General features: G+C 41.5%; 1 protein-coding gene across 4 annotated transcripts in view; it reads left to right on the forward strand.

Annotated features, from left to right (window-relative positions):
* The window catches only part of LOC105483690 (transmembrane and coiled-coil domain family 3), a 308,537-nt gene that overhangs the window by 47,800 nt on the left and 245,500 nt on the right, over positions 1-15,237 (forward strand). For 3 of the 4 annotated variants that reach the window (XM_071071302.1, XM_011744669.3, XM_011744673.3), the window contains exon 1: positions 9,579-10,381. The exons of the other annotated variant lie outside the window; for it this stretch is intronic. The gene's annotated coding sequence lies outside the window, so the exon portion shown is untranslated. Of the gene's footprint in view, positions 1-9,578; positions 10,382-15,237 lie in introns of those variants that run through there. 4 annotated transcript variants of the gene reach the window in all.

Here is a 15,237-nt window from a genome sequence, read left to right on the forward strand (position 1 = left end):
GTTGCCTGGTCACTCTGATGGTAGTTTCTTTTGCTGTGCAGAAACTCTTTAAGTAGATCCCATTTGTCTATTTTGGCTTTTGTTGCCATGGCTTTTGGTATTTTAGTCATGAGGTCCTTGCCCATTCCTATGTCCTGAATGGTATTGCCTAGGTTTTCTTGTAGGGTTTTTATGGTTTTAGGTCTAACATTTAAGTCTTTAATCCATCTTGAATTAATTCTTGTATAAGGTGTAAGGAAGGGATCCAGTTTCAGCTTTCTACATATGGCTAGCCAATTTTCCCAGCACCATTTATTAAATAGGGAATCCTTTCCCCACTTCTTATTTTTGTCAGGTTTGTCAAACATCAGATGGTTGTAGATGTGTGGTATTATTTCTGAGGGCTCTGTTCTGTTCCGTTGGTCTATATCTCTGTTTTGGTACCAGTACCATGCTGTTTTGGTTACTACAGCCTTGTAGTACAGTTTGAAGTCAGGTTGCGTGATTCCTCCAGCTTTGTTCTTTTGGCTTAGGATTGTCTTGGCAATGCGGGCTCTTTTTTGATGGCATATTAACTTTAAAGTAGTTTTTTCCAATTCTGTGAAGGAAGTCATTGATAGCTTGATGGGGATGGCATTGAATCTATAAATTACCATGGACAGTATAGCCATTTTCACGGTATTGATTTTTCCTATCCATGAGCATGGAATGTTCTTCCATTTGTTTGTGTCCTCTTTTATTTCATTGAGCAGTGGTTTGTAGTTCTCCTTGAAGAAGTCTTCACATCCCTTGTAATTTGGATTCCTAGGTATTTTATTCTCTTTGTAGCAATTGTGAATGGGAGTTCACTCATGATTTGGCTCTTTGTTTGCCTGTTAATGGTGTATAGGAATGCTTGTGATTTTTGCACATTGATTTTATATCCCGAGACTTTGCTGACGTTGCTTATCAGCTTAAGAAGATTTTGGGCTGAGACAATGGGGTTTTCTAAATATACAATCATGTCATCTGCAAACAGGGACAATTTGACTTCCTCTTTTCCTAATTGAATACCCTTTATTTCTTTCTCCTGCCTGAATGTCCTAGCCAGAACTTCCAACACTGTGTTGAACAGGAGTGGTGAGAAAGGGCATCCCTGTCTTGTGCCAGTTTTAAAAGGGAATGCTTACAGTTTTTGCCCATTCAGTATGATATTGGCTGTGGGTTTGTAGCTCTTATTATTTTGAGATACATCCCATCAATAGCTAGTTTATTGAAAGTTTTTAGCCTGAAGGTGTTGAATTTTATCAAAGGCCTTTTCTGCATCTATTGAGATAATAATGTAGTTTTTGTCTTTGTTTCTGTTTATATGCTGGATTATGTTTATTGATTTGTGTATGTTGAACTAGCCTTGCATCCCAGGGATGAAGCCAACTTGATCGTGGTGGATAAGCTTTTTGATGTGCTGCTGGGTTTGGTTTGCCAGTATTTTATTGAGCATTTTTTCATCAATGTTCATCAGGGATATGGGTCTAAAATTCTCTTTTTTTGTTGTGTCTCTGCCAGGCTTTGGTATCAGGATGATGCTGGCCTCATAAAATGAGTTAGGGAGGATTCCTCTTTTTCTATTGATTGGAATAGTTTCAGAAGGAATGGTACCAGCTCCTCTTTGTACCTCTGGTAGAATTCGACTGTGAATCTGTCTGATCCTGGACTTTTTTTGGTTGGTCGGCTATTAATTATTGCCTCAGTTTCAGAACCTGTTATTGGTCTATTCAGGGATTCAACTTCTTCCTGCTTTAATCTTGGGAGGGTGTATGTGTGCAGGAATTTATCCATTTCTTCTAGATTTTCTAGTTTGTTTGCATAGAGGTGTTTATAGTATTATCTGATGGTAGTTTGTGTTTCTGTGGGATCGGTGGTGATATCCCCTTTATCATTTTTTATTGCATCTATTTGATTCTTCTCTCTTTTCTTCTTTATTAGTCTTGCTAGTGGTCTTTCAATTCTGTTGATCTTTGCAAAAAACCAGCTCCTGGATTCATAGATTTTTTTGAAGGGTTTTTTGTGTCTCTATCTCCTTCAGTTCTGCTCTGATCTTAGTTATTTCTTGCCTTCTGCTAGCTTTTGAATGTGTTTGCTCTTGCTTCTCTAGTTCTTTTAATTGTGATGTTAGGGTGTCAATTTTAGATCTTTCCTGCTTTCTCTTGTGGGCATTTAGTGCTATAAATTTCCCTCTACACACTGCTTTAAATGTGTCCCAGAGATTCTGGTATGTTGTGTCTTTGTTCTCATTGGTTTCAAAGAACATCTTTATTTCTGCCTTCATTTCGTTATGTACCCAGTAGTCATTCAGGAGCAGGTTGTTCAGTTTCCATGTAGTTGAGTGGTTTTGAGTGAGTTTCTTAATCCTGAGTTTTAGTTTGATTGCACTGTGGTCTGAGAGACAGTTTGTTAAAATTTCTGTTTTTTTACATTTGCTGAGGAGTGCTTTACTTCCAACTATGTGGTCAATTTTGGAATAAGTGCAATGTGGTGCTGAGAAGAATGTATATTCTGTTGATTTGGGCTGGAGAATTCTGTAAATATCTGTTAGGTCCACTTGGTTGGTGCAGAGCTTAGTTCAAGTCCTGGATATACTTGTTAACTTTCTGTCTCATTGATCTGTCTGATGTTGACAGAGGGGTGTTAAAGTCTCCCATTATTATTGTGTGGGAGTCTAAGTCTCTTTGTGGGTCTCTAAGGACTTGCTTTATGAATCTGGGTGCTCCTGTATTGGGTGCATATATATTTAGGATAGTTAGCTCTTCGTGTTGAATTGATCCCTTTACCATTATGTAATGGCCTTCTTCTTTGTCTCTTTTGATCTTTGTTGGTTTAAAGTCTGTTTTATCAGAGACTAGGATTGCAACCCCTCCTTTTTGTTTTGTTTTGTTTTCCATTTGCTTCATAGATCTTCCTCCATCCCTTTATTTTGAGCCTATGTGTGTCTCTGCACATGAGTTGAATCTCCTGAATACAGCACACTGATGGGTCTTGACTCTTTATCCAATTTGCCAGTCTGTGTCTTTTAATTGGGGCATTTAGCCCATTTACATTTAAGGTTAATATTGTTATGTGTGAATTTGATCCTGTCGTTATGATGTTAGCTGGTTATTTTGCTCGTTTGTTGATGCAGTTTCTTCCTAGCATTGATGGTCTTTACAATTTGGCATGTTTTTGCAGTGTCTGGTATTGGTTGTTCCTTTCCATGTTTAGTGCTTTCTTCAGGAGCTCTTGTAAGGCAGGCCTGGTGGTGACAAAAATCTCTCAGCATTTGCTTGACTGTAAAGGATTTTATTTGTTTCACTTATGAAGCTTAGTTTGGCTGGATATGAAATTCTGGGTTGAAAATTCTTTTCTTTTTTTTTTTTTTTTGAGACGGAGTCTTGCTCTGTCTCCCAGGATGGAGTGCAGTGGTGCAATCTTGGCTCACTGCAAGCTCCGCCTCCCGGGTTCACACCTGTCTCCTGCCTCAGCCTGCCAAGTAGCTGGGACTACAGGCGCCCACCACCACGCCTGGCTAAGTTTTTTGTATTTTTAGTAGAGACGGGGTTTCACCATGTTAGCCAGGATGGTCTCGATCTCTTGACCTTGTGATCTGCCTGCCTCAGCCTCCCAAAGTGCTAGGATTACAGGTATGAGCCACTATGCCCAGCCGAAAATTCTTTTCTTTAAGAATGTTGAATATTGGCCCCCACTGTCTTCTGGCTTATAGAGTTTCTGCTGAGAGATCTGCTGTTAGTCTGATGGGCTTCCCTTTGTGGGTAACCCGACCTTTCTCTCTGGCTGCCCTTAACATTTTTTCCTTCATTTCAACATTGGTGAATCTGATAATTATGTGTCTTGGAGTTGCTCTTCTCGAGGAGTATCTTTGTGGTGTTCTCTGTATTTCCTGAATTTGAATGTTGGCCTGTCTTGCTAGGCTGGGGAAGTTCTCCTGGATAATATCCTGAAGAGCGGTTTCCAACTTGGTTCCATTCTCCCTGTTACTTTCAGGTACACCAATCAGATGTAGATTTGGTCTTTTCACATACTGCCATATTTCTTGAAGGCTTTGTTCATTTCTTTTTACTCTTTTTTCTTTAAATTTCTTTTCTCACTTCGTTTCATTCGTTTGATCTTCAATCACTGATACACTTTCTTCCACTTGATTGAATCAGCTACTGAAGCTTGTGCATGTGTTCTGTAGTTCTTGTGCCATGATTTTCAGCTCCATCAGGTCATTTAAGTTCTTCTCTATGCTGTTTATTCTAGTTGGCCATTTGTATAATCTTTTTTCAAGATTTTTAGTTTCTTTGTGATGGGTTCAAACATCCTCCTTTAGCTCAGAGAAGTTTGTTATTACTGATCGTCTGAAGCCTACTTCTGTCAGCTCATCAAAGTTATTCTCCGTCCACCTTTGTTCCGTTGCTGGCGAGGAGCTGCATTCCTTTGGAGGAGAAGAGGCGCTCTGATTTTTAGAATTTTCAGCTTTTCTGCTCTGGTTTCTTCCCATCTTTGTGGTTTTATCTACCTTTGGTCTTTGATGATGGTGATGTACAGATAGGGTTTTGGTGTGGATGTCATTTCTGTTAGTTTTCCTTCTAACAGTGAGGACCCTCAGCTTGAGGTCTGTTGGAGTTTGCTGGAGGTCCACTCCAGACCCTGTTTGCCTGGGTATCACCAGTGGAGGCCGCAGAAGAGCAAATATTGCAGAACAACAAATGTTGCTGCCTGATCCTTCCTCTGGAAGCTTCGTCTCAGAGGGACACCCGGCTGTATGAAGTGTCAGTTGGCCCCTACTGGAAGGTGTCTCCCAGTTAGGCTACTTGGGGATCAGGGACCCACTTGAGGAGGCAGTCTGTAGGTTCTCAGATCTCAAACTCCATGCTGGGAGAACCACTACTCTCATCAATGCTATCAGACAGGGACGGGTAAGTCTGCAGAAGTTTCTGCTGCCTTTTGTTCAGCTATGCCCTGCCCCCAAAGGTGGAGTCTACAGAGGCAGGCAGGCCTCCTTGAGCTGCAGTGGGCTCCACCCAGTCTGAGCTTCCCAGCTGCTTTGTTTACCTACTCAAGCCTGAGCAATGGCAGATGCCCCTCCCCCAGCCTCACTGCCACCTTGTAGTTTGATATCGACTGCTGTGCTAGCAGTGAGCGAGGATCTATGGGCTTGGGACCCTCCGAGCCAGGCACAGGATAAAATCTCCTGGTGTACCGTTTGCTAAGACCATTGGAAAAGCACAGTATTAGAGTGGGAATGTCCCAATTTTCCAGGTACTGTCTGTCATGGCTTCCTTTGGCTAGGAAAGGGAATTCCCTGACCCCTTGCACTTCCTGGGTGAGGCGATGCCCCGTCCTGCTTCAGCTCACACTCTGTGGGCTCCACCCACCACCATCCAATAAGCCCCAGTGAAATGAACCTGGTACCTCAGTTGGAAATGCAGAAATCACCTGTCTTCTCCCTCGCTCACACTGGGAGCTGTGGACTGGAGCTGTTCCTATTCAGCCATCTTGGAACCCACTCAGCTGTTTATATATTTTCTTTGGTGAAATGTCCGTTCAATTTTTGGCCTATTTTTGTATTTATTTATTTATTTATTTATTTTTGAGATGAAGTCTTGCTCTGTCACCCAGGCTGGAGTGCAGTGGCACGGTCTTGGCTCACTGCAACCTCTGCCTCCTGGGTTCCAGCAATTCTCCTACTTCAGCCTCCCAAGTAGCTGGGATTACAGGCATGCTCTACCATGCTTGGCTAATTTGTGTATTTTTAGTAGAGACGGAGTTTCACTATGTTGGTTAGGCTGGTCTCGAACTCCTGACCTCAGGTGATCTGCCTGCCTTGGCCTCTCAAAATGCTGGGATTACAGGTGTGAGCCACCATGCCTGGCCTGGCCTATTTTTAAATTGAGTTCCTTGTCTTATTATTGAGTTGTAAGAGTTCTTTATATATTCTGAATATAAGTGCCTTATCAAATATGATTTATAAATATTTTCACCCATCTGTGGCTTGCATTTGATTTTCCTTTTCTTTCGCTGGCAAATATGTAGAGTAATTGATTTTCTTAATGGTGACTTTTGAAGAGAGCTTTTAATTTTGAAGTCCAGTTCATCCATTTTTTTCTTTTACGGTTTGTGTTTGGCCTTTGCCTTTTAGCACCCAAATATTCCTGTCTCTTTGGTTTATTCTTAGTTTAGGTGTCCCAGTTTTTACTCTTTCATTCTCCCTGGATTCTACATTTATTCCTGTTTGAGGACAGAAGGCAAAGCCCAGCCTCCAAGTTCTCTTGCTAATACTCTGTGTTGGGCACCTTCCTGGAATTGTATGTTCAGGCCTCTGGTAAGTATGCAAGTCTTTGGTGACTCTGGCTACCAAATCTTGAGATAGAAGGTGAAATTAGACCTTCCTCAGCAATTTACAATTGAAGTCAGATAAGAAAAATGACTGCTTTATATGGAAATGTTTTCTTTTTAAAAAATTAGTTGAGTGCTTCTCTACTTATTGATAAACCTCAATAATTATAAATATCCCTTACATTGCTTTACAGGTTTTCAGAGTTAATTTACCTTTATCTTCTCATTTAGGTCCTTTTGCAGATAAGAAATACAAGAGTTTAAGTAGATTGACGGGTATTTAACACAAATTAGTTAATATTGGAGACACAAGTATTAGTTGATCATTTTTTTCCAGAGTCTACCAAGAATTTATTTATCTATTTATTTTGAGATGGAGTCTTGCTCTGTCGCCAGGCTGGAGCAAAGTGGTGTCATCTCAGCTCACTGCAACCTCTGACTCCCTGGTTCAAGCAATTCTCCTGCCTCGGCCTCCCAAGTAGCTGGGATTACTGGCACACGCCACCATGCCCTGCTAATTTTTGTAGTTTTAGTAGAGACAGGGTTTCACCATGTTGGCCAGGCTGGTCTCAAACTCCAGACCTCAAGTGATCAGCCCACCTTGGCCTCCCAAAGTGCTGGGATTACAGGCGTGAGCCACTGCACCTGTCCCCAAGAATATTTTTAAGTGTTTACCATTCACCATGCAAAAATGAGTTGGAGGAAAGGGTAGCACTGGGCTCTGTCTACTAATCTGATGAAGCTCAACAGTAGTCAGAATCGTAGAATTGCAGGTTCTTGATGTTGAAAGGGGTCTCAAAACTTCAGAGTGCATCCCTTCACCCACCAGAGGAATCCTTAGATTACTCTTGTTGGTTGATAATCTTCTGGCTCTCAGGCACTTTCATAAAGAAAGCTTAAAACTTTTCAAGCCTGTGGGATCAATTCTTGGATAATTTTAAGTATTGGAAAATCATTTTGTGTGTGGAGCCTAACCTAGTCTCCCCTGCAAATTTCACCTGTTGGCGACACAAAACAACTAGTGCCATTCTTTATTGGCAGCTCTTCAAATATTGAAGAGTACCTTAAACCTTCACATCTATAGTTACCACCTGTTCTATCAACTATTTGTGTTTAATTTGGATTCCCAACTTACAGCCGTGATAGTCACTTCTTGCTGGATACAATTCCGATTGTCTGTATCTTTTGTGGCTAAATGAAACCTACATGTCAGATATGGCCTAGCTGGGAGAGTTTTGTGAGCCTGTCAGTTCCTTTGCTATGGGTGAGGCCTGCGCAGTGGTGTTAGTTACTTAGCAGCTACATTGCAGTGCTGACACTTGTTGGGATTGTGATTAGCCAAAACCCAAATTATATTTTCTCCTGTGGCTTTTGGCTAAGCCAGTTCTCTATTATGTCTTCTTATGTAATTGCTATTTTCAATGTAAATGCAGAGATTTACAGTTAATATTATTATTTAATATTAATGATACACTAGTAACTAGCATCTTTTGAGGACTTACTATATTTATCTTGTTGGGTTTTCCCCAGGATGTGCCTCTTGGGATCATTTTGAATCTTATTTCTTCCCTTTTCTTGGTTTTTCTTTCTACTGACAGAAATGTTTGCATATTTAGTTCCTACCCATCTGGGTCTCCTGTCTGCCCAGATATATTTTAATTTTGGCTAGCTCATAGTGATGGTAAGATTTTAATAACTCATGGAAGGAATTAAAGCCACCCAGATTTCTGCATGTATATCCATGTATTCCTTCATTGATATGGTTTGACTGTGTCCCCACCCAAATCTCATCTTGAATTGTAGTTCCCATAATCCCCACGTGTTGGCCATTTGGGGCAGTTATGGTTGGGTGAATACCACAGTGGCCTGATAAGGGGGGCAAGATGCTTCTGCAAGTGCCTAATTTTATGTAACCTTCTGGTGCTAGCAAAAAGGAGCCTTACATTACAGATAGATATTGAGGATTCTGGAAAAAGTTTTCAGTTGTAGAACTAAGAGAATGCTCTAGAGATTGGAGTCTTTGGAGATAGTTTTTCAAGGACCCTGCCACCCTCCAGCTTCCTCTCTGATCAGGACTCCTTTAATCTGGTGTCAGTGGATTTGTCCCATCACTTTGTGGTTTTGTCCCATCACTTTGGACATATTCCAGTTAGGTTGTAATGCACCAGGATTCTTCTCCTTGACTTAAAAAACAAAACAAAACAAAACAAAAAAACAGGAGGATTAAATTCCTTTTGTTCACAGGATTGCTCTTATAGTGTCATCTTCCTTTTTCTTATGCTCCTGGTCTTCTGAAATCATACTTCCCTGTGAGCCATTCCTGAATTTTTTGTGTGTTCCATGAGTGTGGGACACACCTCAGATGGATCCGGGGATAGTTTCTTTTTGACTTGATCCAAGTTATACCTCTTCATGAAAATGTGTGTTGATCAGGGACTGTGGGTATGTAAAGGGTCAACATTCTTTCCCATCTGCTTTTAAGTAAGGGCTGACTTTGCCAGGCCAGGTGAATGAGCCCACAGTCATTTTAAGGTGGAAATAATTGGTTAGTTTAGGCTGTTTCAGCATTTCCCAAACCTAGATTCTAGTAGATATTCCTTGAAAAAGGTGTTAGCAGTGGTGAGTCCATACAGGTCTGCAGCAACCTCAGTTCTTCCCTCTTCAGTAGGAAAAATTTGACAGAGAGACCAAGGCAAGTTTTAGAGAAGGAGTGAAGGTTTATTCAAAAGCTTTAGAGCAGGAACGAAAGGAGGTAAACTTGGAAGAGGGTCAAGAGGGTGACTGGAGAGATCAAGTGCGTGGATTGACCTTTGACTTGGGATTTTATATGTTGTCCTATTTCCAGGGGCTGGTGTCCCTTCTCTCCTGATTCTTCCCTTGGGTGGGCTCTCCGCATCCGCAGTGGCTGCCAGCACTTAGGAGTGATGCATGCACAGTATGTTTACTGGAGTTGTACACATGCTCACTCGAGGCATTCTTCCCTTACCGGTTGAATGTTCCTAGAAGGTCATATGCCAGTTAAACTTTGCCATTTGACCTCTTTTTTGCTTGAACCCACTGGTCCAGCTCCTGAGGTCTTATCAGGAAGCCGCTGATCCTCAGTTTCAGATGTTTCTATCTGTTGGGAGACTGCCTTTCCCTGGTGCTGGCTGTGACCAATTTTTTATTTTATTTTATTTTATTTATTTTATTTTATTTTATTCTTTTATTTAGATTCTCGCTTTGTCGCCTAGGCTGGAATGCAGTGGTGTGATCTCGGCTCACTGCAACCTCCACCTCCCGGGTTCAAGCGATTCTCCTGCCTCAGCCTCCTGGGTAGCTGGGATTACAGGTGCCCGCAACTACACCCTGCCAATTTTTGTATTTTTAGTAGAGATGGGGTTTCACTGTGTTGGCCAAGCTGGTCTCAAACTCCAGACCTCAAGTGATCAGCCCACCTCGGCCTCTCAAAGTGCTGGGATTACAGGTGTGAGCCACCGTGCCCGGCCCAATTATTATTTTAGAGAGACAGTTAACTACCTGACGCCGATGGTTGCCTGACACTCCTGGAGTGGGGCAGGGGAACCCTCTTCTGCCCTGCTCAGGTCTAACTAGCTACCTACTATCACAAAAGGAGTCTGTGGTTAAGTAAGTTTTCAAACAGTGGGTTAAGCACAACTAAACAGGTTTTGTTCCTGGAAGGGGCTGAGGCTTTTAATATGCTAATGGTATTGTGGCAAGAGGGGAGTATAGTATGGGTTCCCCAACCTTACTTGGCCACAACACCTTTGTGTGCCTGAGCATCTTGGGACCAGCAGCCTGCAGGACCCTGGAAATTGCTGGACTAAAGGACAATGATCTGAGAGACAGGAAAGTACCCGCAGTGGGACAGTGCGAAGAGAGCAATTTTATAAATACTTCTGCTTTTGTTTCTTAGTTTTTGTTTCTCGGTGCTTATTTTTAACCTAAGTAGTAGTCATTTGAAGCTCTCAGAAGCTCATGGGCTCTTATCAGATGAAAGTACCCCAGACCTTGCAGGATTAGGAACCTCATCTGGCCTGAACAGAAGGTAAAATTGCTGTCTGATTTTCTTTTTAAAGAAACCTGTTAGTGAAGCAGGCGATTCAGTTCTTTCTGGTATACATTTAAGACCTGTTAAATATATATTTTGCCTCAAGGGGAAATCATATTCTAAAATGTAAACAATTCATAGGCAATTCTTGTACATTGAGAATCCATTAATGGCTTTTAGAAGGCAAATTTTGTTGTCAAGGGGACAGGTTATATGTGCAACTTGCTTCTGTTAATACTTTTCTGGGCAGATTAAATGAACTAATATTTAACTTGGTCTAATAGAATGTTAGCCAGAACAGTGCCTGGTAACAACAACAATAATACTAGCTAACATTTCATAAGTGGTCACTATGTGCCATTAACTGTTATACATGTGTTAACTAATTTAATCCTCACAAAAATTCAGTGAGGTAGCTGTTATTTTTACTCCCACTTTATAAATGAGAAAATATAGTAATATAGAATATATTACATATATACAGTAATATTGTAGCAGGACGAGCCACAGACAAAACCCCTCAGACACCAAGTTAAAGAAGGAAGGGCTTTATTCATCTGGGAGCATCGACAAGACTCACATCTCAAAAACCGAGCTCCCCAAGTGAGCAATTCCTGTCCCTTTTCAGGGTTTACAACTCTGAGGGGGTCTGTGTGAGAGGGTCGTGATCGATTGAGCAAGCAGGGGGTACGTGACTGGGGGCTGCCCGCACCGGTAATCAGAATGAAACAGAACAGGACAGGGATTTTCACAATGCTTTTCCATACAATATCTGGGATCTATAGATAACATAACCGGTTAGGTCAGGGATTGATCTTTAACTACCAGGCCCAGGGTGTGGCACTGGGCTGTCTGCATGTGGATTTCATGTCTGCCTTTTAATTTTTACTACTTCTTTCTTTGGAGGCAGAAATTGGGCATAAGACAATATGAGGGGTGGTCTCCTTCCTTAATATAGCATAATAGTGAGGCTAGAACCAGTGATTGGCTCTATATTCATAAGAGTGAGTAACAAAGCAAAGCAGATTTTACAGTAAGTTCTTTCTTTGATTTTTTTTTTTTTTTTTTTTGAGACAGTCTCGCTCTGTCATCCAGGCTGGAGTGCAGTGGTGCGATCTCGGCTCACGGCCCGCCTCCCAGGTTCAAGCAATTCTTGTGCTTCAGCCTCCTAAGTAGCTGGGGTTCCAGGCCCCAGCCACCACACCCGGCTAATCTTTGTATTTTTAGCAGAGATGGGGTTTCACTATGTTGGCCAGGCTGGTCTTGAGCTCCTGGCCTCAAGTGATTTGCCCACCTTGGCCTCTCAAAGTGCTGGGGTTACAGGCATGAGCCACTGCACCCAGCCTACAGTACAGTTCTTTAATTTTGAGATTGAGCTCAGTTTCATAAAATCCTAGGTAGCATGTAATATATAATTGATTTTGGATTACTTTGTTCTCCTTTAGATATCTATCATAGGATTTTAAACTTCTAATTTGGAATTTTTAGACATCAGTAGATAGTATAAAAATGGAATTTACTTATGTTATTTATTCAACAGCCTTTCGGGGGGCCAGTTTCTGAGTTTGATTTTAGGGCTGCAAAGATGACTGAGCCCATAGTTCCCTGTCCTCATAGAGATGCCATCAAATGGCAAAGAGGTATAATCCTTCAAGCAGTTATCATTTCTTTTCTTTCTTTTTTTTTTTTTTTTTTTTTTTTTTTTTTTTTTTTTTTTGAGACGGAGTCTCACTCTGTTGCCCAGGCTGGAGTACATGGAGTACAGTGGTGCGATCTCGGCTCACTGCAAGCTCCGCTTCTCAGGTTCACGCCATTCTCCTGCCTTAGCCTCCGGAGTAGCTGGGACTACAGGTGCCTGCCACCATGCCCGGCTAATTTTTTGTATTTTTAGTAGAGACGGGGTTTCACCGTGTTAGCCAGAATGGTCTTGATCTCATGATCCACCCGCCTCGGCCTCCCAAAGTGCTGGGATTACAGGCATGAGCCACCGCGCCCGGCCAGCATCATTTCTTATGCCATAATAGGAAAAGTGGTTTCATGAATCTTATTTTAAAAAGTCAAAGAGAAAAAGTTTATAGGCTGCCGGCCGTGGGTCTAGACGCCAGGGAGGTGTCACACCTCTCAGATGACTTTTGAGTTGTTCCCCAGCCCTGGCTCAATTTCACCCAGAGCCCTCAGCTGCAGCTGGTAGCATAATGTTGCTCCTGAATGTGGGTTTCTTAAGACTGGGAGAGGGCTTATTAGGGAGAGAGATCATGTGCTCTGAAAGGAGCACCACAGGCCCCTTTGATGATCTCCTTAAATGCCCTTTTCAACAGGGTCAGGTGTGCTTTTTGTAACGCAAATGAAGAGACGAAAGCCGAGCGCCAGAGAGTTCTCTTGTGAGGGAAAGAAAAAGGCTGGCAGTGTGCTTGGCTGTGATGGAACTCATTTGACACTGAGGACTGGGTTATTCTTGTTTGTTTGTTTGTTTTCTTTTTGAGACAGAGTCTCCCTCTGTCGCCCAAGCTGGAGTGCAGTGACGCGATCTCGGCTCACTGCAACTTTTGCCTCCTGGGTTCAAGTAATTCTCATGTCTCTGCCTCCCTAGTAGCTGGGATTACATACCTGTAATCCTTTAGCTCATTGGCTCATTGACCATATTTAATATAATTGACTTAACACCCTTGATAGTAATTCTGTTGTCTGGGTTCACTTGTTAATATTTCTGACAAATTTCTTTTTTTCCTGTGAATGACTATATTTTCCCATTTCTTTGTAGGCTTTGTAAATTTTTGTTGAAAATTGGAAATCTTGAGTACTATAATATTATAACTCTAGAAATGCCATTTTCCCACTCCTCAGGGATTGCTGACTTTTTTCCATTAAGGACTAGTGCTGTTAATTTGTGACTTTTCTAAACTCTTTTTGCAAATATGTATTTCTTGTTTTGTGTGGTCACTGAAGTTTCTGTTGTGTTATTTCTGTGGTCAGTCAGTGACCTGAAAAATATTTCCTTAAATTTCTGGTTCCAAAAAGGGAAAAGTGGGTGAGAGTTGTTTCTTAACATTTTCCTGGATGCTGCCAGGGGAAGTTGCTGCCACCAAGAGGGCCAAAACCAAAGTGAGTGTCTGCATCAACCCCTCAGGCACTGCTAGACCAACAAAAATGTACACCACCAATTTTTGGAAGAGAAAGTCCCCACTACCTACTCTGGTACCAGTGAGCCTAGAATATGGACTGCTGTCCTCAAAGCTGTGATGGGAATGGTAGCTGGTTCACTTATGTTGCTGTCTTAGGAAAGATCAGCAGTCCCTCCCTTCATCAAGCCCTCCCCTGGTTATTTTAAGTGTCTAGTTAGGTTCCACTATTTAGTTCCTAAATAGTTGATTCTAGTCACTCCTTCTGGGTCAATGGTTGTTTCAGTAGAGGGATAGCTCCTGGAGCTTCCTGCTCTGTTAGTTTTCATGACATCACTCCTGAAAGCCTGATTTTTATTTATTTTATTTTATTTTTTTCTCCAACTTTACTGAAGTGTAATTGACAAATAAAAGTTGTGTATATTAAAGGCATACAACATGATGTTTTGAGGTATACACACACACACATTGTAAAGCAGTTACCATAATCTAGCTAATTAACATATTCATCACCTTACACAGTTCCATTTTTTCATATGTGGTTGGTGAGAATGCTTAAGATCTATCTACTGTCTTAGCAAATTTCAAGTATAAATTGTTATAAACTACCATTGTTGTAAACTGCCATCACTATGTTGTTATTACGTCTCCAGGACTTATTCATCTTATAACTGAAAGTTTATATCCTTGACCCATGTCTTCCCATTTCCTCCACTATCCAGCCCCTGGCAACCACCATTCTATTTTCTGTTTCTGAGTTCATCTTTCTTAGATTCTACATGTATGTGAGATCATGCAGTATTTGTCTGTCTGTGTCTGGCTTATTTCACTTGCATAATGTCCTCCAGGTTCATCCATATTGTCACATATGTCAGGATTTCATCTTCTTTTTTTAAAGCTGAATAATATTCCACAGTGTATATATAGCGCATTTTCTCTGTTCATAGATCTGTTGCTAGACACTTAAGTTGTTTCCATATCTTAACTATTGTCAATGATGCTGCACTGAACGTGGAATTCAGATACTTTTTTGAGAACATGATTTTATTTTCTTTGGCTATATATCTAGAAGGAGGATTTCTGGATCATATGGTAATTCTATTTTTAATTTTTTCAGAAACTTCCATACTGTTTTCCGTAATGGTTGCACCAATTTACATTCCCATTATCAATGCATAAGAGTTGTTTTTTTCCTCCTTGCCATACACTTGTTAACTTTTGACTTTTTGATCATAGTCATCCTAACAGGTGTGAGATGATATCTTATTGTTTTGATTTGCATTTGCCTCATGATTAGCGATATTGAGCACCTTTTCATACACTTGTTGGCCATTTGTATGTCATCTTTGGAAAAAAATCTATCAGTGTCTTTTGCCCATTTTTTTTTCTTGGAGACAGGGTATTTATTTATTATTTATTTGTTGGGATGGAGTCTCGCTCTGTTGCCCAGACTGGAGTGCAGTGGCGCAATCTCGGCTCACTGCAAGCTCCACCTCTTGGGTTCACACCATTCTCCTGCCTCAGCATCCCCAGTAGCTGGGACCATAGGCGCCTGCTACCAGGCCTGGCTAATTTTTTGTATTTTTAAAGTAGAGACAGGGTTTCACCGTCTTAGTCAGGATGGTCTCGATCTCCTGACCTTGTGATCCACCAGCCTTGGCCTCCCAAAGTGCTGGGATTACAGGTGTGAGCCACCACGCCCGGCCGGAGACAGGGCCTTGCTCTGTTGCCCAG

Source organism: Macaca nemestrina, chromosome 10 (genome assembly GCF_043159975.1).
Source record: "Macaca nemestrina isolate mMacNem1 chromosome 10, mMacNem.hap1, whole genome shotgun sequence".
NCBI classification, from domain to species: Eukaryota; Metazoa; Chordata; class Mammalia; order Primates; family Cercopithecidae; genus Macaca; species Macaca nemestrina.